This window comes from Molossus molossus, unplaced genomic scaffold (genome assembly GCF_014108415.1).
Source record: "Molossus molossus isolate mMolMol1 unplaced genomic scaffold, mMolMol1.p scaffold_m16_p_10, whole genome shotgun sequence".
Taxonomy (NCBI): Eukaryota; Metazoa; Chordata; class Mammalia; order Chiroptera; family Molossidae; genus Molossus; species Molossus molossus.
In genome coordinates this window covers 15,154,897-15,177,703 of record NW_023425345.1, presented here as the reverse complement: position 1 = coordinate 15,177,703, position 22,807 = coordinate 15,154,897, and the positions used below count along the sequence as shown (strand labels likewise).

At 47.6% G+C, this 22,807-nt stretch overlaps 1 long non-coding RNA gene across 1 annotated transcript in view; it reads left to right on the top strand.

The window, feature by feature from the left end:
- The window catches only part of LOC118624702, a 47,392-nt gene extending 26,646 nt beyond the window's left edge, over nt 1-20,746 (top strand). Inside the window, exons 2-5 of the long non-coding RNA XR_004958418.1 lie at nt 9,116-9,188; nt 18,147-18,203; nt 20,523-20,543; nt 20,641-20,746. This is a non-coding gene — a long non-coding RNA (uncharacterized LOC118624702). The remainder of the gene's footprint in view (nt 1-9,115; nt 9,189-18,146; nt 18,204-20,522; nt 20,544-20,640) is intronic.
- The last annotated feature ends 2,061 nt before the right edge of the window (nt 20,747-22,807 follow it).

Below are 22,807 nucleotides of genomic sequence, written 5' to 3'. Positions count from 1 at the left end.
ACATCGGGAATGGGTGTGGCCTGGACAGAGCCAGTCTTCCCTGAGAGGTTACCTGTGGATTCCGAAAGAGAAGCCTCCCTCTTCCTCCGGGATCAGGAGGGAACCTTTCAGGGTCATCTTCCTGCTTCTGGGGGGCAGACTCTGCAAGAGAAGGGGATACAGTTCACACACACAATGAAGCAGGGCAAGCTGAGAGAGATCAGCGGAGAGAGACAGGGATAGTCTGCGTGACATTTCTAGTCCATGGATCTAGCTCTGCCTGAAGTTGGTTAGATTGTCTGTAAATCCACCCCCCCCCCCCCCAAGCTCATTGGAATTAAGTTCCTGCTCTTGCAACTGAGCTTTGACTAGTTTAAACCATCCCGGTTTGAGAGCTTGGTCAGATTCTCGGGGGGATATTTTTCTTTGCCAGCGTGGGAGCCACGGCAAGTCATGGAGGAGCCCTGGGTGACAGTGGGGGTGATGCTGCCCACTTCAGGGGTCCTGTTTTACAGACTGAGGAGGGAACAGCGCCCGCCTCTTATCAGAGAACCGAATGCCAGAGGCGTGTGCAGAAGCGAAGGGCGCTGCCAGGCCCCGCCGTTTGCTCTGTGCCCTTGACTCCCCCCTCCGCCCAGACGAAGCCAGACTTTGCTGAGAACAGTGCTTGGTCAGGAAGTGATCATTGCTCACTGTCAACATCTTGGTTATATCCTCTCCATTTGTCCTAGAAGCACAGGACAGGAACAGAGAGTTGGATGTGCCTTGAGGGTTTCCAGTTGTCAGGTGGTTGTGTCTCCGGGGACAGGAGCCATGGGCGAGGCTGAGCAGAACGTACCGTGTTGACATCTTCGGCAGCAGGTGTTCCTGGGGCCCCGAGGTCCCTACATGGGCTCAGGTTGGAGCTCGGTGCAGAGGTGACAGTGGGGACAGGGAGAGAACACCTTGGGGTTGGCAGGTATTTTGTTACCATTTGTATTTGTTTTGGCCTCATCTGTCTCCTTTCTGCAGTGGTTTCCAGAAGGAAATTTGTTCTGTCAGAGCCCACAATATCCTGGTGCTTGTTGCTGTCAAAGGCCAGGGGGAAATAGTCTTTCAGAAAAGCAAACTCCCAGGGGAAGAAAGACAGCCTGAGGTTACGTAAGCGCCCTCCCAGCTCGGGCGTACAACAGGGATTCCAGAAGCGACGCCCTCACAGTGGCTGTGTTTTCCTTGACTCCTGCTCAAAGTTCCTTAGCAACTGTTAGAAGGGGCCACCCCTGCAGGAGCCAACACGTGTCCCCGTGGACCTGGAAGGTTCGAGGAGGTGACACAGAGCCGCTGGCTGGACGGGCTGTCCCATGGCAGAGCCTGCGCTCCCTGCCCGTCCTGGTGTTTGCAGTGGGGAGCGAGGGTGCGGCCCTGACCGCTCCCGCCCGAAAACCAGCCTCAAGTGGGGAGAATCCGCTGGGCTTGCTCTGGGGGAGTCAACCGACCCAGTTCCCCAACATCTTCCTGTATGTTTGGGGGTTGAGTGACAGAAACAGGTACTTTGATCAAACCTGGGATCCAACTGGAGTCCCAGGTTCTGTTCCATCCTCCTGGGAGAGAACCGGGGACCCGGGCTCTGTTCCATCCTCCTGGGAGAGAACCGGGGACCCAGGCTCTGTTCGATCCTCCTGGGAGAGAACTGGGGACCCGGGCTCTGTTCCATCCTCCTGGGAGAGAACCGGGGACCCAGGCTCTGTTCGATCCTCCTGGGAGAGAACCGGGGACCCAGGCTCTGTTCGATCCTCCTGGGAGAGAACTGAGGACCCAGGCTCTGTTCGATCCTCCTGGGAGAGAACTGGGGACCCGGGCTCTGTTCCATCCTCCTGGGAGAGAACCGGGGACCCGGGTTCTGTTCCATCCTCCTGGGAGAGAACCGGGGACCCAGGCTCTGTTCGATCCTCCTGGGAGAGAACTGGGGACCCAGGCTCTGTTCGATCCTCCTGGGAGAGAACTGGGGACCCAGGCTCTGTTCCATCCTCCTGGGAGAGAACCGGGGATCCAGGCTCACAGATGCAGCCCAAGACTGCATCCCTGTTGTCTGAGGCCAGTGTCCTCTGGGTACAGAGCAGCCACCTGGCAGGTGCTCCCATCAGAGCCCTAGAGGGAAACTACAAGTAACAACCAAGGAACTTATGTCACCACCCATCTAGTGTGGCTCAGTGGCTGAGCGTCGACCCATGCAGCAAGAGGTCGCTGGTTCGATTCCTGGTCAGGGCACATTCCCAGGTTGTGGGCCCGATCCCCAGTGGGGGCCTGCAGGAGGCAGCCAATCTATGCTCCCTCTCATCGATGTTTCTCCTCTCACTTCCTCTCTTTGTCAAATCAATAAAAAAAATTTTTTTTTTTTTTTTATCCTCACCTGAGGACATTTTTCCATTTTTTGTTCGGATAGAGTGGGAGGGAGGGAGAAGGGCCGGGGACAAACTGCAACCGAGGTACGTGCCCTTAGCGGGAACCGAACCCAGGTCTCTCTGGACTGCAGGCCGACGCTCTAACTGCTGAGCCAAACCGGCCAGGGCGGAAAAAGTTTTTTGAAGAAACTTATATAGCCTTATTTACCAATGTCCCCAATAAATTTAATATTTTTTAAATTAAGAACAACCAGCCCTAAGAGCTGCTCTCACACGTGCTGTGAGCCCCTGGAACACGAGTCAGCACTGCTCCGGGCCACGCTTGGGGGAGGGGCACACGGTACAGAAGCATCTCCCCCTCCACGCAGAGGAGCTGCGGGCAGCCCAGTGAGACTCGAGGGGTCAGTGCAGGGAGCGTGAAGGATGGCGGCAGCCGCGGTGGCCGCAGGAGCGGCCTGGGTACAGCTCTTGTGTGTCCCAAGGACTCCGAGGGGAAGGCAGGCGGTGAGTGTGGGGGGAGAGAGTGCCCCCTGCAGGACAGCTGAGGAAGTACTGAACTGGCCCCGCTGGTTGTGCTGAAGCCTGTGCAGGGACCTCACGGAAGGGAGCTGGCACGGTGGCTGGCAGGGGACGCCGGAGCCCGGGATTGGTGAGCTCATGAGCTCCCCCGCCCAGCCTTCCAGAAATTACCAGCGGAAAGGAGCCGGACAGGAACGGGGGAGTGGGTCAGATGCAGAGAAATACGGTGGTTACTGTAAATGTAACTCTTTTGCTCCCAAGAAGTGTGGCCGGGAGTGGAGGGGAGAAGGGACGGGGTTCCAGCTGTAATTTCGAGTCTGCGTATTCAGACTGTGCCACGAAGGAGGAGAAATGAGAGCTGGTGCAGGGTCGTTTCCTTAATTGGCCGAGAAGCAGGATTTGGAGGATTTCGATTTGGTGCCCTGATGCCCCAACAGCATCAAGGGATCACAAAGGGGCTCTGAAGACCAACTCCTGGCTTCGCTCCGATCCCCCCTGAGGACCGAAGTCTCGAGCTAGTTTTAGACGTGTCTAGGGATTTGCAAGCAAATCTTCTGGGGAGAAGGTTTGAGTTGAAGTCTTCAGAGGGATGATCACAACTAAATCAATGAGAGATTTCAGGACATCATCTACTCGGTTCCGAAGTGAGAACAAAGTGAAGAGAACGGGCGGAAATAACATTAGGTTCTCTGGAAACATCACTTGCAGAAATAGTGACTATATTGGATTGTCCCCGTGCCATCTCTCTCTAGCCAGACTAACCTGTACACCTAAGCCAAATCTAGTTTTCTGATTTGGATCCTGTGGGATCCGTGTGGCAAGTACAAAGGACATTTCTAGTGTCATCAGACCTGGTTTGCTCTAGTCTTTTCTGGTTTGTGTGATCACTTTGCACCTGTCAAGAGTCAGTTCCCGTGCTGGTAAAATGTGGACTATAACATTGGGTAAGTTCCTGTCATTATGCGTAAGGTATAAACATCCCTAAGTTTCAGCGTGGGTTTTTGTTACAGTGTAATATTTATTGGGAACTGATTCAAACGAAGTCTATAAGCAGAAATAACTCTAATAAACACACATTGCGAATGAAGCGGATCCCCGAATCCATGATGACAGGTGTCGGCATTTAGAGGCTCAGGTAAGGCCAGAGCTGTTTGCTCTCGCTTTTCCATTGGCTATAACTTTTGGGGATGGTGACTATCAAGATCAGCAACTCCAACCCGAATCTCAGAAATTATAGTTTTAAATAACTCTAACCTTGATCTACCTACTGAGGTGAGATGGTTCAGTACCTTAGAGAAATGAAACTTGGCTACTTGGATCTAACATAAGCCATAGAGGGATGTGACTATGCTACGTGGAGCATCCAGGAAAATCCAAATCCAAACGGGATGAAGGTGAGACTCTCGCTGGCCCTGTTTAACGAGAGTTTCTGCCCTTGGCCGCCCTTGAGGTAATTCTCCGTGACTCAGGCTGGATCTACCCCTGAGCGGGATGCGCAAGGCACCGCGTGGGGCCAGGAAGGGTTCCTGACTCCCAAGGTTGTTGTGGGCCTTGGGCAAGTGACCGAAAGCAACAGACAGAGTTGCTATGATTAGTGGTGGTGCTACCCAAAGGCGTCCGATTCTTAGACAACTTACTTTTCTCAGAGAGCAGAATGCCACCTGCCCATAATAAATATTTCAGGGAAGCTGAATTATTCATTTATTATATACTTGGGTTCACAAGGAAGGAAATTGGTTCCTTTAAAACAGCACCATTGATTGGCTTAGATAGCAGAAACAGCACTCTCTCATCCTTATTTACAGACCCTGGACTGAGTTCAAGTGCACAGAGGCGCATTATAGATGTACCTTCTGACCTGCAGACAAATATGCGAGTCAAAAGATCAATTAAATAATCTTAACTGGTGAGTGGCAGGGAAAATATTTCAGCTAAAACATTGGTCTTGGTTCTGAAATGTAAGACAGCGGAACTGGACAGGTGCATGTATTCACAGACAGCAGTATCTTTTTCTGGCTTGTCCTTCAGCCCTGGGGGTCTGTGACTGATGGAAGGCGCACCAAGCCCAAGGATGGGGAAAGAGGAGGAACACATATTTATTTAGCACCTCTTGCAGCCAGACACCCCATATGAACTGTTCATATATATACTACTCATATTCATCCTTAATATATATTTAAGTACCTACATATAAAGTACTATCTATTTATGTTTTTCATATATATATATGTATGTGTGTGTGTGTGTGTATGTATATATAACTGGTCAGTGGCAGGTGTCACTAAAATCAGGATTTGACCCAAAGACCATTGTTCTTTGTCACCCCCAGCCTGGCCACTCATTTAGTCAGTCAACAAACATCCATTGGTGGCCTTCGGTGTGCCAGGCCCCTGGGGTGCAAGGACGCAGCAGGTGAGTGCTCCTGCCCCGGGGAGCTCACAGCCCAGGGACGGAGAGAGGCGATTGAACCTGCAGTTTCCGCCCGGGGTGGACGGGTGGGATCAGAGAGCGGTTTATTGTGAATCTTCAGCTTCAGGATTCCTCCTCGTTTGTATGTGTCCTTTCTAGGTAGATATCTGCTTTTATACCTGAACCTGTAGTTGTAATTTTGTGCTACTTTTCTTAAAGAGTGCCCCTCAGACTGTCTACACCTTAGGACCCGCCGAGCATGGATTCAGCCCTCAGCAGAACACGTGTGTGTCGGCCAGGAAGGCTTCGAGTGAGGGGCGCTTGAAGTGAGATTTAAGCAAGAGAAGGGTTGAGGCCTCACGGAGAAGCGGAGGTGGGGGACGGAGTGGGCAGAGGACAGGATGCGTGAAGGCTGGGGTAGGAAGGGGAGTTAAAATATCTCAACTTGCTCGGGAGGCTCAATGATGCTGAACAGCTGGTTGTCCAAAAAAGTGAGCAGCCAGTAGGAGATGGGGTGCTGGTGAGGGAAGTGATGGGCAGGGAGATATTAGAGCCAGTGTAGGAAGAGACTTTTGTGCTGAGTTCTACAGAATTTTAACTTCTGTCCTTCATGCTAGAAGGAATAATGGAAGGCTTTTTAGGATTATGTTTCAGAAGCTTCCCCCCTGCAGCAGGGTGGAGGATAGCCTGGAATCAGGGTGACCAGCTGTCCGGTTTACCCAGGGCTGTCCTGTTTTTAGCACTGAAAGTTCGGTGTCCTGCAAAACTCCTCAGTCCCACGGGAACCAGGACAGTTGGTCACCCTACCTGGAGGAGGGTGGGCCCAAAGCCAAGAGAACCACTTAGGAGTTTTTCTCAGTGATCTCCCCTGAACCTCAGACTTTATGATCCAGCTACCCCCTGGGCAGCTCTACCGTGATGTCAAATTGTCATCTCGAAAATCAACGTATTCAAAACCTCAGGGCCTTTGCACTTGCTATTCCCTCCATTATAAAGGCCATTTTCCAGGAAAGCCTCATGGTTCACTCCTTCACCTCCTTTAGATCTCTACTCTGGTCTCACCTTCCCAGTGAGGTCCCTCTGAAACCCTCTTTATCAGTGCAACCCCCACTCCTGAGGTTCCTTATCCCTATCCGTGCTTTGGTTTTGTTCTTAGAGCTTACCACCCTCCAACATACTTAATCATTATATTTGTCTATGTTCAGTTTTCTCTACTTAGAAAGGCAGGAGTTCTTGTTTGTTTTTCCACGTGTCTGGGACAGTGTCTGGCTGGTAGCATACACTGTTTTACTGAATAGATGGAGTCATCCTCGATTCCTCTTTATTCTCTCAGACCACCTCCAATCCGTCTGCAAATTCTCTTGGTTCTCTATTCAAAATAGATCCAGAATATGGCCAGTTCTTACCACCTCCACCACTGCCACCTGCTCCAAGCCACACCGTTGCTCACCTGGATTCTCACGAGAGCATCTCTGCCTGGGCTCCCTGTTTCCGCTCTTGCCTCTGGACGGTCTCTTCTTGAAACAGCACCCAGAGGATCCCGTTAAAATACAAGTCAGATCATGTCACACTTCTGCTCGCTCTCCTCCACTGACTTTCTCTCTCATGCACAGTAAAAGCCCAACTCCTTACAAGTCCCATCCTGAGCCCCCCTCCCCTCCCCTCTTCCTCCCTCCCCTCCCCTTCCGTACATGCTCACTTCAGCCTCTGTGACAGCACCTTCAGCTGCTTCCACGCGCTCATTTGCTCATTGCACTCCAGCTGCGCAGGCTCCCTCTGTGCGCTTGAAGCATGCGAGGCACTTCCCTGCCTCAGGGCCTTGGGACTCGCCTTTTCCCTCTGCCCATAATGCTCTTCTGTAGGCCTTCACATGACTTCTCCAGGTCCTTCATGTCTCAACTCAAATGTCTCCTTACCAGGAGCCTTCTCCTACACCCATGGAAAAGAACAAACCACCTCCACACACTGAAGGTCCTTTGCTTTCTCTGTTAGTACTTGATCCTTCCTGAGTCACATACGGTGAATTGTCCATGCCCCCCCCCCCCCCCAATACACACACTTGAGTGTAAGCTCCATCAGAGCAAGGACTTTGCTGGTGATGCACCTTCAGTGCCTGGAACAGTACCTGGCATGACATAGGTGTGCAGTAGAGATTTGTGGAATGAATCAATGTTGAATGAAGTGTGTGACATCTACGCACGGACTGGAACAATGAGGATCTGAACCAAGGAGGGAGCAGAAATAAGGCCAAATAAGGAAGTGCAAACTTCTGGGCTTGTTGGAAACAACTGAGCAAACACTCGGAGCCCAGGCCCATTAGGAGTAAATTAATAAAAAACAAATTCATCTAAAATTAATAAAAGAGCTTTGTTTCCTTTTTTGTTGTTGTTGTTAATCCTCACCTGAGGATATTTTTCCATTAAATTTTAGATAGAGTGGAAGGGAGGGAGAGAGGGAGAGAGAAAAACATGGACTGGTTGCCTTTGCATGATCCCCACCAGGGATCAAACCTGAAACCCAGGTACATGCCCTTGACCGGAAATCGAACCTATGACCCTCTGGTCTGCAGGCCGACGCTGTAATCGCTGAGCCAAACCGGCCAGGGCTGTTTCATTTTTTAATAGAGCCAACATCTTTATGACCCAAATTCCTTTCCCTCTTAGAAAAGGCAGAAACTTGTGTGCTTGTCATACTGAAAGAACTAATTACCCTCCTCACTGGTAAAGACTTCAGCAGGAGCATCATTTCAGAAAAACAGATCCTTCCTCTTCTCTCCTCTCACCTGCTCCTGTATTTGGAAATGATTCTCCTTTGGGGAATGGAGGGGTTTGCTGTGACAACCTCCCTCCGCCCTCGAGAAGCGAATCTCTTGAAAGTTCTCTGTGGGAAGCCTGTGCTGCTGGACTGTGCTGGAGAACGCAGCTGCTTTCACCCGTTGGTTCTGTACTTGTGACTCATCGTCGTCATTTTCTCATACTCACCACCTCCCACTCTTCCCTGCTCGTTTGCCTCAGGCTTTCCTCTCTGTCTTTCCATAGCTGCCCTGTGAGGTGCTACTTTATTCCCTTTTACACATGGGGAAACTGAGGCTTACAGACGAAGTGTGTAGTGAGCTCTGTGAGGACCGCCTCCCATGTCCCTCAGGGCCTCACCTTTCTCTGGGCACTGGCTGACCTCACACTGCCAGGGTTTGCGTCTGTCTGCCTGAGGGCTTTCCCTGGCCACTAGAGCGGGCCAGCGTGCTGGGGAATTATGCCCATCACCCCCTCCCCCAAGTCTTTATCCAGCGACTAATGGAGTTTTACCAGCTCGTGTGTTCCGTGGGTGGGAGAGAACTGAGCTGTGTTTTCTGTGCTGCCCCCAGAGACTCCTAGTAGAATTGCGTCCCAGTGGCCCACAGGTATCTAGCTCGAAAATGTACCTTTTCTTGGCTGCCTCCATTCCCCTCTCTCACTTTCTCTACTGATGTTCCCTAAATACATACTCACACTGGAACCCTCGTCTGAGGGTCTGCTTCTAGGGGAACCAAAGACCAGCCCTTGCCCAAGCTTGTGCAGCCTCCAGGGACCAGAGCTGAGTTGCAGACACCAACTGTGTGATTCCAAAGTCTGGGAGCTTAACCTGCATGTTCTATTCTCCTCATCTGTACTGATTAATTTTTCTTTATTCCATCTCATGTAACGGTGATGTCTTTTATTCTAATGTGTCCAATTGTAGCAAACAACGGTTTTACTTCAAAAAGAACAATTCTGATAAGCCAGTTGAATAATGCTAGAAATTTCTTCATATTGAAAATTTAGTTTATAATCACACGTTTATTTTTGCAGGAAAGGACACGTTCCCACAAGTCCACGACCTAGGGCGTCAGTGATGACAGGAAGAAGAGCCTGATAGATGGCGGTAAGTCAGGGTTTCTTTGTAGAGTTAACAATGAATTTACTGGAAGGTGTTGGTTAGATTATGAAATTGAGAGAAAAACTGGACAGTTAAGTCCCAGAAAGGACAGAAACCAGGGCAGCTTTGGGGAAACAGGGACCAGAAACTACTGGATACTGTTTTCAGGGACCAAAGTCAGGTTAATTAAGCTTCAATCATTCTCCATCTCGGTGAAGAATCTAGTTCCAGGCAGTGTGACCGGCTGAGCAGAGGGGGGTGGGGGGTCACTGTGATTGACACAAGCAGTGGGGGAGATGCTGTTCCCACTCCTCCAACTTGCTGATTCTAGAAAAGGAGTGGGATTCTTGGTAGTTAGAATAACCAATGTTCTCAAGAAAGAAGGGAAATGTCTTCTGAGTAAAGGCAAGAGAAGGGGGAAGACAGCACACAGAGGAGACAAATGACAAAAGGCATCTGTGAAGAAAACCAATATGGGCACGCCAGCCGCCTCCCCCGCCCTGCTGATGTCCTCTCCTGCTTTGCTCCGTCTTGCTCACCACATTTGACCTGCCGTTCCCGCTTGTAGAACACCTTCCCCTAATTACCGAGTGCGGCTGTCCCCTTCATGTTTTCGTTCGTATTTCACCTTGCAAGAGATGCCTTGATCACCCAGTCCGCCCACTTCCTGCCCCCTTCTTTGCCTTATCTCCATTTGTCATGGATGTTACGGCATCTAACATCACATACTTACTTGCTTAATATATGTCTCCTTTCACGGTCATCTGAGCTCCATGAGGGCAGAGATCCTGTCCCTGACATGCAGAAGGTGCTGGAGGAACATTCACTGAATGAACAAGGAATCGTTTGTCCCCTCTCCCTCTGGTAGGCTACCAGCTGTCAACATCAGGCTTCCAAACAACTCGGGAGATAAGCTCACAGCTGTGGTCTAAGGGCAGGCACGCGGGGGACAGAGGACAGCCAGGGGGGACAGAGGACAGCTGGGGGGGACAGAGGACAGCGCAGGGGGGACAGAGGACAGCCAGGGGGGGACAGAGGACAGCAAGGGGGGACAGAGGACAGCCAGGGGGGACAGAGGACAGCCGGGGGAGGGACAGAGGACAGCCGGGGGAGGGACAGAGGACAGCCAGGGGGGACAGAGGACAGGTGGGGGGGACAGAGGACAGCCAGGGGGACAGAGGACAGCCGGGGGAGGGACAGAGGACAGCCAGGGGGGACAGAGGACAGCCGGGAGGAGGACAGAGGACAGCCAGGGGGGACAGAGGACAGCTGGGGGGAGGACAGAGGACAGCCAGGGGGGACAGAGGACAGCCGGGGGGGACAGAGGACAGCCAGGGGGGGACAGAGGAAGCCGGGGGGGGGGACAGAGGACAGCCAGGGGGCACAGAGGACAGCCAGAGTGGGGGACAGAGGACAGCCAGGGGGGGTGGACAGAGGACAGCCAGGGGGGGTGGACAGAGGACAGCCGGGGGGGGACAGAGGACAGCCAGGGGCAGGGGACAGAGGACAGCCGGGGGGGGTACAGAGGACAGCGGGGGGGGACAGAGGACAGCCAGGGGAGGACAGAGGACAGCCGGGGGGGGACAGAGGACAGCCGGGGGGGGACAGAGGACAGCCAGGGGAGGACAGAGGACAGCCGGGGGGGGTACAGAGGACAGCCAGGGGGGGACAGAGGACAGCCAGGGGCAGGGGACAGAGGACAGCCGGGGGGGGTACAGAGGACAGCCGGGGGGGACAGAGGACAGCCAGGGGAGGACAGAGGACAGCCGGGGGGGCACAGAGGACAGCCAGGAGGCCTCTGTGGGAAACCCGCCCCTCCAATCACTATGGCAGAGCCAGGGCTAATGCGGGTTCTGACTAGGAATGGAATTCCAGCTCCCATAGGCTATTTGCTCTCTTAATGTTTTAATTGATTCCTGTTAAATTCTGTTGTATCCTTGTGATTACACACACACACGCACACACGCACATGAGGAGTGGTTGACATGATTATCTGTATGTTATATATTCCCAGGGGCTCAGGGAAAGTGGGAAGACTAGGCCAGCAATGGCATGAAATTAATTAACTGAGAAACTCATCGAGGGGTGATCTGATCTTGGTCTTACTCAAATAAATAACCCTTGAGGAACCATTTTTTATGTGTATTTTTGTGGCTCCATTTCTCTTATTTTCTTTCTTCCTTTTTTTTTAAATCCTCACCTGAGGACATTTTGCATTTATTTTTCAGATAGAGAAGGAGGAAGGGGGAGAGAGAGAGAGAGAGAGAGAAACATCAACATGACAGAGACACGTCGAGTGGCCACCACCCACACAACCCCAACCAGGGCCGGGGACAAACAGCAACCGAGGTGCCCTTAGTGGGAATCGAACCCGGGTCTCTCTGGTCCACAGGCCAACGCTCTAACAGCTGAGCCAAACTGGCCAGGGCTTCTCTTATTTTCAAATATAGTTGACTTATATTTTTCATTTTGCAAGTCAGCAGACAGAAGTATCACTTTTTGTTACTGATTTGAGTACATGTCTGCAAAATAATGTTTTTGAGTTAAATACATCTCCAAGTCCTGCCCCAAGGTTTCTGAGCATTAAGAAACAATGAGTGAGCCAAGGTCTGAGGACTGATGAAGACTGATTTAATGACCACTAAGACACAGTGGCTAACTCTTACTGAGCAAGCCGAATGTGCCGGGCACTGTGCCATGTGGGTCTGGTGGACAGAAAGGATCTCATTTAGTTCAAAAGACATTTCAGTTTTAGATTCATAAGTATTTATCAGGTCCTTCTGATGATTTCTGTCTTCAGTTTTCTTTGGTGTTAGATTTTCTTTTTGACACTGAAATAGCATGGGAAAATCTCCTAAGTATGAAGATACGTGTGCCTGCATTACCTTCACCTGGGCACACAAAGACCCACACGCTGGCTTGCAGCTTGCTAATCTTCCTGCCTTATCATCCGTTTTCTCCACAGTCATATCCAAGCCTACACATCTCTCTAAATAAACCACATGGCCTCACATCCTGAGGTCTTTACACATGTCCTTCCCTTTGCTTTTGAATTCTCTGGTCTGTCGGCAAAATTCCAAATGGCTTTCAAGCTTATTCCACACATCAACTCCTCCAGAAGATCGTCCTTGGAACCCCATCCCCCGCCGGTCCACGAGGATCAAGGAGAGGAGGGAGAGTTGCGGATGTCTTATTTTCGCCGGCCCAGGGTCCAGTCTTCCTATTTGGTACTAGCAGCCCCCTCTTCACTGAGGAAGTCACTCCCACTCTTTCTCCTGGGGTTTGGGTAGGACTGACCCCGCCTCCTGCTCCTCCACGGGATGGGCACTTGAGCTTCAAGCCCCAGTTCGGAGCCCCAGCCAGTGGCTCAGGGATGAGCACATGACTCACCCAGACAGCTGGGGACCAGCTTCAGCACTTTTGCTAGAGCTGTTGAGAAAGAGGCTCCCTGTTTCAGCTGAGGTTGCTAAGCTCGAAGACAAACCGGGTGCCTGTCCTTGGTCCCTGTGAGAGGAAAGCAGAGCTGGGGGTGGGTAGAAGGGGGGAGAGAGAGAGAGAGAGAGAGAGAGAGAGAGAGAGATTTCTAAAGATGTGGATCCAGCTTTTAAATAAACTCTTCTTCTTTTAAACTAGCTTGAGTTGGGTTTCAGTCATTTGCAACCGGGAGTAATCTATTAACTATACCCTTCCTCAGTGTTAATATGATAGGGGTAATAGAAAGATGATAGATAGATAGATAGATAGATAGATAGATAGATAGACAGATCAATCAAGGTGTCTTTTGTTATGTTAATGAGGTGACTTTTAGAAAGCAACTAAGGATGAGGGCTGGTTGTCCAGAAACTAATCATGTCTTTAGAGGATGGTTCACTCCCCTACCCTCTCCGCCACCTCCAGGGAGGGGAGAGAGGCCAAAGTTTGAATCAATCAACAATGGCCAATGATTCAATCAATCATGACCATGTAATGAGGCCTGCTTAAAAACCCAAAAGGACAGGGTTTGAAGAGTTTCTGGGCTGGTGGACAGGTGGTGTGTTGGGAGCGTGGCACACCTGGAGCGGGCACGGGAGCTCCGCGCCCTCTTCCCATGCCTTGCCCTGTGCACCTGTCTCTTCCATCTGGCTGTTTCTGAGTCATAGCCTTTTATAATCTGGTGATTTACTAAGTACATGTTTCCCTGAGTTCTGTGAGCTGCTCTAGCAGGTTAATCAAACCCATGGAGGGGGTCTTGGGAACCTCTGATTTATAAGCAGTTGGTCAGAAGCATAGGTGACAACCTGGACTTGCAGTTGGCATCTGGAGGGCAGTGTTGTGAGACTGTGCTGTTAACCTGTGGCATCTGGTGCCAGCTCCTGGTAGATATTGTCAGAATTGTGCTGAATTTCTGGCATCTCCCCTCTGCCCCAGAGAAAACACACATCAGGTGCAGAATCTTTAGATGTCTTGGCCCATGATGTTTGATGCCATGTGCTGGGATGGCAGTCACTTGTGCTGAGTTTCTTCTACTCAACTAACTGACTATAAGTCACTCCCCCTCCCGTGGGGATCAGAGAAGCCAGAAGTGTGGCTCCAATCGAAGTTCTCCAAATGGAAACACGAGGAATCAGAAATCAGTGTTACCTTGCATACTATTTTTTTAAATCTCAATTTTACTTTGGGAAACTAAAGGTAAACCATTATAGTAAGTGTAAAGTTAGAACTCTAGTTCAACTCAGCTGGTGTGGCTCAGTGGCTGAGCGTCAACCCATGCACCAAGAGATCACTGGTTCGATTCCCGGTCAGGACACATGCCCAGGTGTGGGCCTGATACACAGTGGGGGGCATGCAGGAGGCGGCCAATTGGTGTTCTCTCTCATCGATGTTTCTATCTCTCTCTAAAAATCAATAAAGAAAAAAAAATTTTAAAAAAAGAACACTAACTCGCCCTGGCCGGTTTGGCTCAGCGGTTAGAGCGTCCGCCTGCGGTCCGGAGAGACCCGGGTTCGGTTCCCGCTAAGGGCACGTACCTCAGTTGCAGTTTGTCCCCGGCCCTGGTTGGTCGTGCGGGTGGCAGCCACTCGATGTGTCCCTTTCACGTCGATGTTTCTCTCTCTCTCTCCCTCCCACTCTGTCTGTACAAAAAATGGAAACATGTCCTCGGATGAGGATTAAAAAAAAAAAAAAAAAAAGGAACACTAACTCAACTCAGCCTAGATCTGAAACCTGTGTACCTCGCGACCCCGCTATACTGCACCAGGTCACCATGACTAACAGCAACTTGCTTGTAAATATTTAACAAGCAGTTGGGGGTGGGAGGAAGAACCTGGTTATTTTCTCTCTCTCCCTCCCTTTGTTATTGAATGTATTGGGAAGACATTGGTTAATAAAATAGAAAGAACATAATTTTTAGTGTTTGCCCATTTCCTTGCTGTAAACATTCCTACCAGGCCAATTTCAAGCTACCAAGAGTTCAACAACTGACTTGCAAAATTCCTACACATTGAGCAGTCTGCCCTTGGAAGCCCGTATGAGCCAGCTCCTGCACACCTCTGGAGTGTAGCTGAGCCTGAGAAGTTCCAGGCGATCTGCAGGATGTCTCCAGCTGCCCTTCCAGAGCCAGGTGTTGTGGCTCTGGGTCGAATTATGATAACAGCATCCCGGAGCAAGCAGAAGGCTCAGTGAACAATGATGTTGGACATGAAGTGATTAAAGAGTAAGGCCCTGATCTACGGCCGCTGAGAGATGTTCATGGAGCCACATAGGACGTGTCATGGCTTCCCTAGTCCTTTTTGCTGGGCTATCCATTTTCAGAGCGATCACAAGTAGCAAGGGACTCTTCTGGCCAAAAGACATTTTCTTTTAATTAAATGTATTGGGGTGACATAGGCTAATAAAATGACATTGATTTGAAGTGCACACTTATATAATACATCATCTGTACATTGCCTTGTGTGTCTCCCTTTACACTTTACTCTCTCCCTCCCACCTCCCTTTCCCTTTGGTAACCATACTGTTGTCTGTGTCTATTTTGTGTTTGTTTTTCATTTGCTGCCTTCAGTTGTATATCCCACATATGAGTTAAATCATATGGTTTTGTAACAGCAAAAATAAATGAATGGGACTATATCAAAATAAAAAGCTTCTTCACAGCAAAGGAAACCATCAACAAAACAAAAAAGTCAACCAACTGAATGGGAGAAGATATTTGCAAACAGCACCTCTGATAAGGGGCTAATATTAAAAACATATAAAGAACTCATACAACTTAACAACAAAAAATCCCGTTATAAATGGGCAGAGAACCTGACAGACATTTTTCCCAAGAAGACATACAAATGGCCAACAGGTATATGAACGGATACTCAATTTCACTAGCCACTAGGGAATTGCAAATCAAAACCACGATGAGATCCCACCTCCTAGCTGTTAGAATGGCAGTTATCAACAAGACAAGTATAAGTGCTGGAGAGGTTATGGAGAAAAAGGAACCCTCCTTCCCTGGTGGTGGGAATGTAAACTGGTACAGTCACCATGGAAACGATCTAGTGGATCCTCAAAAAAGACTTTCAAATGCTCCTGCCGATGAAACTGAGCAGGCCGTCCCTGGAGCTGAGAAGGGCACTCAGGCGGGGGGAGGCAGGACGGAGCAGCTGGGCTGAGAGCGAGCGAGCTCAGTCACAGATCTGTAGGGCACCTGGCAGGGTCGTTGGGGGGATGCAGTGCTCCCTTCTGTCATCAGTGGATAAAGACCCAGAGTCAGGGAGGCTGGAACTGGGGCTCGTGCTGGAGGAAAGACTGAGACTCTTTAATAAGGAGTCTGTGGTGACAAGGGCAGTGCAGGGCACACAGCTGAGGATTTGGGCAAAACCTTCCCCAGAAAGTTCTCTTACTTACCACATCCTTAGGAGGAAGGCTGGAGACTCTTATTGGAACCCACTGTACATCCTCCGTAGTGTGGTCATTAGTTTATGCCACAACTATAAATAGTTCTAACAGAGTGGGCTCAGTCATCCTCAATAAGTCATTTTGTGAACTGCACAAATTCCTGGGCTTAAGAAGCTCTTCAGCTTTGCTGAACACAGATTCGAGGCCCAGAGGACCCCGAGTGAGGATGAGAATCAAGGGTCTCCACGTGGGCAAAACAAGGCCATCGGACCCTCCCAGGATTCTAGCTCAGGCGAGACCTAACGCTACGTGCCTTAAGTAAGCAGGACGCTTTGATCTGGCTGTTTTCCTTCAAATCTCTGCTCCCAGGGCCCAATGCTTCTGATCCAGCGCACACGTTTTGGATCTGGTTTTTTACTCCCAAGGTTGAATCCCACACCCAGTCCCCTGTGTAGATTCTGTTTTTCTGGTTGTAGTCCAGTGCTTCCCCAGTGCTTGCAGACATCTCCCACGGAGGTATCGGAGAGCGAGGGTCGTGCCCAGAGTTTCCACTGAGTCCCTATTTATTTAAAATATTTTTCTTTATTGATTTTAGAGAGAGAGGAAGGGAGAGGGAGAGAGAGATAGAAACATCCATGAGAAAGAACATTGATTGGCCGCCTCCTGCATGTCCCCCGCTGGGGATCGGGCTCACAACCTGGGCATGTGCCCTGACTGGGAATTGAACTGGCGACCTTTTGGTGCCTGGGTTAACGCTCAATCACTGAGCCACACCAGCCGGGTGAGTTCCTATTTATGAGGCGGTAACTCTCACCTACTAGTCCATGAACAAGCCTCAGAGAGTCCATGGACTCCTGATTTGTGTGGTGCATGTCATTGTGTCTGTTTTTCTGGGTAGGGGGCCTATTCGATTCTAAAAGGATTCTGTGACCCCCCAAAGTGAAGATCTGCTGAAATTGTCCCTATCTTTCGGAAAAGGTGAGCATTCTACTTCAAAGTATGTTCTCTCCTTATCTCCCCTCCCCACTGGTAGTGTCTGACACTTGAAGTGTGAAGTCGTCTTTTCTTTTCTCTTCTCTGTACATGCTCTCTTATCCGTCTCACTGCTGTTTTTAATAGGACTCTTCAGAGAAAACTCTTAAAAAATAGGTAAACAGATAAACGGATAGTATTGAAACAACGGAAAACAGTATTTCTAATGTGGGTCATAGAGCATGTCGTGTAAGAATAGTTGTGTTCATGAGAAGCTACTAGGATGCATTTTAATTATGTAAAAATATAAAAAACCAGAGAATCCAAAACTTAATATGTAAATAGGAGGGAGTAATTTTCACCAAAAAGAGGGTATAATGTGCTTAGGAACAAAGCAGAAATCAAAAATGGAGGAAGAAAGCCCCTCGAATCCCTCACCGCCTACAGTGTGTCCGGGTCCCAGCAGCAGGGACATCACCTGGGAGCTTGGCAGAAAGGTAGGTCACAGGCCCCACCCCAGACCCCGGAGAACCAGATCTGCATTTTAACAAGGTGATCCCCAGGGGATCTGAATGCAGTGACAGTTCCGGAAGCATTGCTACAATCTATCTCCCCAAGCAAATGCCAGGCCATGTTCAAACCCACACTCTGAAGATCAGAGCTAACATCTGCGCGTGGTGAGCGTGCTGGATGGATTGCATGCTGATGCTTGACACGGATGACCTCATTCATCCCTCAGTCCTTTGAGGTGGGCACTATTATTAACCTTATTTTAAAAATACGTTTTTATTGATATTTTTAGAGACAGAGGAAGGGAGAAATAGGAACATCGATGTGAGAGAGATATGTGCCCCCTACTAGGGATCGAGTCTGAAACTCAGGCATGTGGCCTGTCTGGGAATCGAACCTGATCTTTCAGTCCTTGGAACGAAGTTCAATCTACTGAGCCACACCAGCCAGGCTAACCTCATTTTATAGTTGAGGAAAGGGAAGCTTAGAGAGTTTGAAAAACCTGCATCGGTTTCCAGCCTGGGTCTGTCTGTCTCCAAAGCCCAAGCATTTAACCACTGCCTTGATTAGAGGCTTTTCTGCATCTAAAGAGAATCCCCTTTCTTCCTCTCACTTTAGGCTCCGAGGGTGTGGATCACACACTGCCATCTGCAAAGAGGAACCTCGTCAGATCAGGTAGGATGTTGTTCCTTGCCAACTTTTTCTTTTGAAATATTTCAAACTATAGAAAAGTTGCAAGAATCAATGAACGTCCACTTATCCTTTATCTAAATTCACCAGTTGTCAGCATTCTGCCACGTTTGTGCTTTCTCCACACAGATGAAAATAAGTTGCAGGCGTATGGCATCTCACTTCTAAATTCTTCAGCAAGTGTTTCCTAAGAAAAAGGGCTTTCTTCTGTATCAACATTGCTATTATTGCATGTAAGGAAATGAACAATTCCCTAATATATTTCAATATGCAGTCTATTCAAACTTCCCCAATTTTTCCCGAAGGGTGTCTTTTATTCCTGTGTTTCATTTTTTTTCCTTTTTGATCCAGGAATCAGTCAAAGGCTATGCACTGAATTCCTTCCTATGTCTCTTTAGTTTGTTTAAATCAGAACAGAACGCTGGCTTTCCCCACTATCTTCCGTGACTTTGACATTTCGAGAATCTGAGCCAATTGTCTTGTAGACTGTTTCCTCTTGTAGACTCTGCTGGAACATTTTTGGCTGGAATGTGGCGCAGGTGACATTCTATTACATTGCGTCAGGTTCTCCTGTTCCTGGTAATCAAGCTCTCTTCATTGCGAAGATGACTTTCCCTTTGTAATTCCTAACCTGTCATTACTTGAGATTTTGTGAATATCCTGCTTCCCCCAAATCTCTCATCCAACGTTTCTAGCAGCTATTGATGATACTTGCATTATTCAAACAATAGATTGATGGTGGAAGAATTGAGGGTTTTTATTCTATTATTTCTTCCATTTTCTTTTCTTTTTTCCTTTCTTTGCTGATAGTCTTCCTAAAGAAGAGCTTCCCCCTCCTTCTTTTTTGAGTTAATAATGTGGACTCATAATTTTTTAAAAAGTCAATGCCGTTTTGTCCTTTCCACATAGGCCCATTAACTTTTGGGCATGTCCTTGCTGGCTGGCACCGGCTATCTCAATATCATCCCCTTTTACGTTCCCTGCTCCAGCCTCGGAGCCAGCCAGGTCCATTAAAAGCCCTGGTTTCTTTGAATGGGAAGTGCTACTTAGGAAAAGAGAACCGAGTGTGAGATATGCCGATTACTTCTGGAGTATCGTTGCTTCTGGTCCTCTTTTTTAATACAGAGCTAGAAGAAAATTAAATGATAAATTCATAATGTTTTCTCAATTCAAATAAAAAAATAAACATACCCCAAAACATAATTTTTCCATTCTATATGTGTATTTCCCTTATCCCACCGTGAAAGTCTTAGTTTTCAACATTAATATACTTAAGTGTTTATGCTGTAGTACAATAGTCACAAAATAGCTTCAGAAACAAAACGACCAATAACACTGCCACCAATAAAATCATAAAGTTCAAGATGATGTTGCAATCTTGTGATCTTAAGATATAATCTGTTAATAATATATAGTCTTTATTTTTCTGTGTAGCTGTTATCTATCTAGTGTACAGTAAGATTCACTTCTTTCTGTATTCAATAGTAAGGTTTTCTTTTATCTTTCACTTTATTTCATTTTATGTCTTTAATATATAGAATATTTACATAGTTTAAAAGTTAAAACTAGTAAAAGATGTTCTCATTAGAGAAGTCTTGCTTGCATCCCTGCCCACCCATACCCTCTGTAGGCGGCTATTTTTATTATTTATTTGTCCTTCTTGACTTTGTTTTTGCAAAAATAAGAAATATATACATGTATGTTCTTATGTCCCCTTGGTTCTTATAGAAAAAAGCACTCTGTGAACACTCTTTTGGCACTTTGCTTTTTATCACTTTTTATGTCCTGCAAATTATTTCATACCCATAAATAGAGATCTTCCTTATTTTTTTTGATGGCTGCATAGTATTCCATTGTGTGGACGTACCATAATTTATTAATAATGCCCAATGAATGGGCATCCTGGTTGTTCCTAATATTTTGTTATTACAAATGTAATGAATAACTTAGGTCATATTTTTTTGTATTGTGAAGGTGTATTTTCAGGGTAAATTTCTCACAGTGGGATTGATAGGTGAAAGGGTTATACATATGTGATTTTGCTAGAGCATGGCAAATTTCTCTCCATGAGGGCCGTATCATTTTTCTCTCCCACCAGAAACATACAAAAGTTCTTTTTCCCCCATAGTCTTGCCATAGAGAGTATTATAAAACTCGAGATTTTTTTTTTGCCAGATAGTTGAGAAATAGTTATCTGAGTATAATTTTAATTTGCATGTCTCTTATTACGAGTAGAATTGAGCATTATTAATATATGCATTTAAAGGCCACTGTATGTCTTTTTCCATGAACTTCCTGATGCAGGAGAATGTCTTTTACTGTCAGGTAAGCTTTTAGTGTATATTTTGAAGATCATCACATTCTATTTATATCACTGAAGTTTACAAAAGACTTTCACAAGTCATCTTATTTGATCCCAAAGGATTTGGAAAACTTCAGGACGAATAAGGACAGCACTGTTGAAACAGACTGGTTTCAAAGACAGACTTATCAGCCTGGAAAATATGGGAGCACCTGCAATTATGTGCATGAACTATCTTGTCTGATGCTGTTAGAGGCCTTGAGCAGAGCAATTCATGTAGAAGATTATCAACACTGGCTGAGGGCAGCTTGGAACGTCTTCATAACCATTTAATAAACATTCTGAGAAATCCGAAGCTGTCACATAACAGCTCGAATTGTTTTTTGCTGATAGTGTGCCCCAAAGGAATGCTGGGGTGAAGTGGGGATTGGCAAAGCAGCAGCTACACTCACAAAGCATTACAGTCTGATGAGTCTGTTCACTTGGCTACTTTTGTAGTTTGTTTTGAATGTTTCCTTTTATTTCTTTTTTTTATTCAGCAAGTAAATTGAACTCTCCCCAATGTCTGTAATGGTTGCTCAGTCCAGCAATTTTCCTCAAGAGGTTCCCGGCCAAGAACCTTCTACTTAGCACGCCAAACCACCGAGCGCAAGAGGGGTTGAATGATTGGAATTACTGCCTGGCCAATGCAGAACGGTCAACCTGCCACACTCTGACCCGGAGAAAGATTTCTGAAAAATTAAAGTCATTCCCCTCAGCTGGAATGAAACTGCTCTGCGAGGAATCAATGTGGCCCTCGGTCCGCACGATCTTCTTAAGTAAAGAGAAAGACTAATGTACTCAGCCCACAAATGAATTTGGCCAAGCAAACCAGGAACCAAAGAGTAGCCTCACCGGCTTCCCCACTGGTCTGACCATCAGCTTCGTAAAGGAGTAAGGTGAGAGCGGGCACACATCTCTAGTCCACAAACTGCTGTCACTCATGGGCAGGAAGAAAGAAAGAAAGAATACAGTGTCTCCATTAAGCTTAGATGATCCTCAGAAATCAGGCCAAAAGTGCTCACAGGCCTGGGAATGGAGGGGAGTGGATGACTCAGGAGTTCTTATGAGAGAGGCGAAACAGCTACCCTCTGGGCCCCTCCCTGGACTAAGGCTCAGGCCAAAATGACCAAACTAGTTAATGTCCAAAGGTAATCAGTGACCATGGGGAAAGAAGGACTCGAGGCCTCAGAGTTTTTACAGAATAGGTTTGAAGGTTATAAGGGTAACCTCCAGGGTCTAAAATAAACAGGAGAGAGAAGATACAGAGTGCAACTAGATTACAGGAAATTAAGAGTCAGAGAAGTCATATATTTTTAAATCAATTTGGTTGAGGTATAATTTATAAGCAATGAACTGCATACATTTTAAGTGTTCAGTTTGAAGAGTGTTGACAAATGTGTTTACCCATGCTGCCATCACTGTCAAAACGTAGAACATTTCTATCATCCCCAGACTTTCCTTCTTTTTTGTCCCTTCCTGAACTCAGGCAACTACTGATCTGCATTCAGTCACTATAGACGAACTTGAACTTTCCAGTGAGTTTCATGTAAATGGAATCATGGGGTATTGACACTTTTGTGCTTCCTTCGCTCAGCATGGCATTTTGGGATTCATCCATGTGGTTGCTTATACCAGCAACTTGTTCCTTTTCATTTATCCATGGCCTGGGCATACCATAGGTTGTTTATCCATTCACCTATTGATTGACATTGGGACTGTTTACAGTTTGGGACTATTATAAAGTTGCTATAAGCATTCACATACAAGTCTTTGTGTGGACATATGTTTTCATTTCTCTTGGATAAATAGCTAGAAGCAGAATTTCTGTTTCAAGCTGTCCCGTGGAGTGGTGCTATTCTGAACTCCCACCAGCACTGATCGAGAGTTCTAGTTACTGCATGTCCTCTCCAACCCTTGGTATCATTAGTCTTTTAACCTTAGACATCCTAATGGTGTGTTGATTTGCATTTCCTGGGTGACTGACTTTTTAGCATCTTTTCATGTGATAATTGGCTACTTATATATGTCCTTTTCATATTTTTTGCCCATTTTAAAAATTGGGTTGTTGGTCTTATTGTTGTAAGAGCTCTTTATAGATATTCTTGATACAAATCCTTTGTCAATTAGATATATTGCTAATATGTTTTTCTTCTCTGTGTCTCACCCAGTGTGCTATTTGTGGACAGAAGGACAAATGGCTCTAAACTAGAGACATAAAGAAAGACTTTTTTCCCAAGAGGAGGAA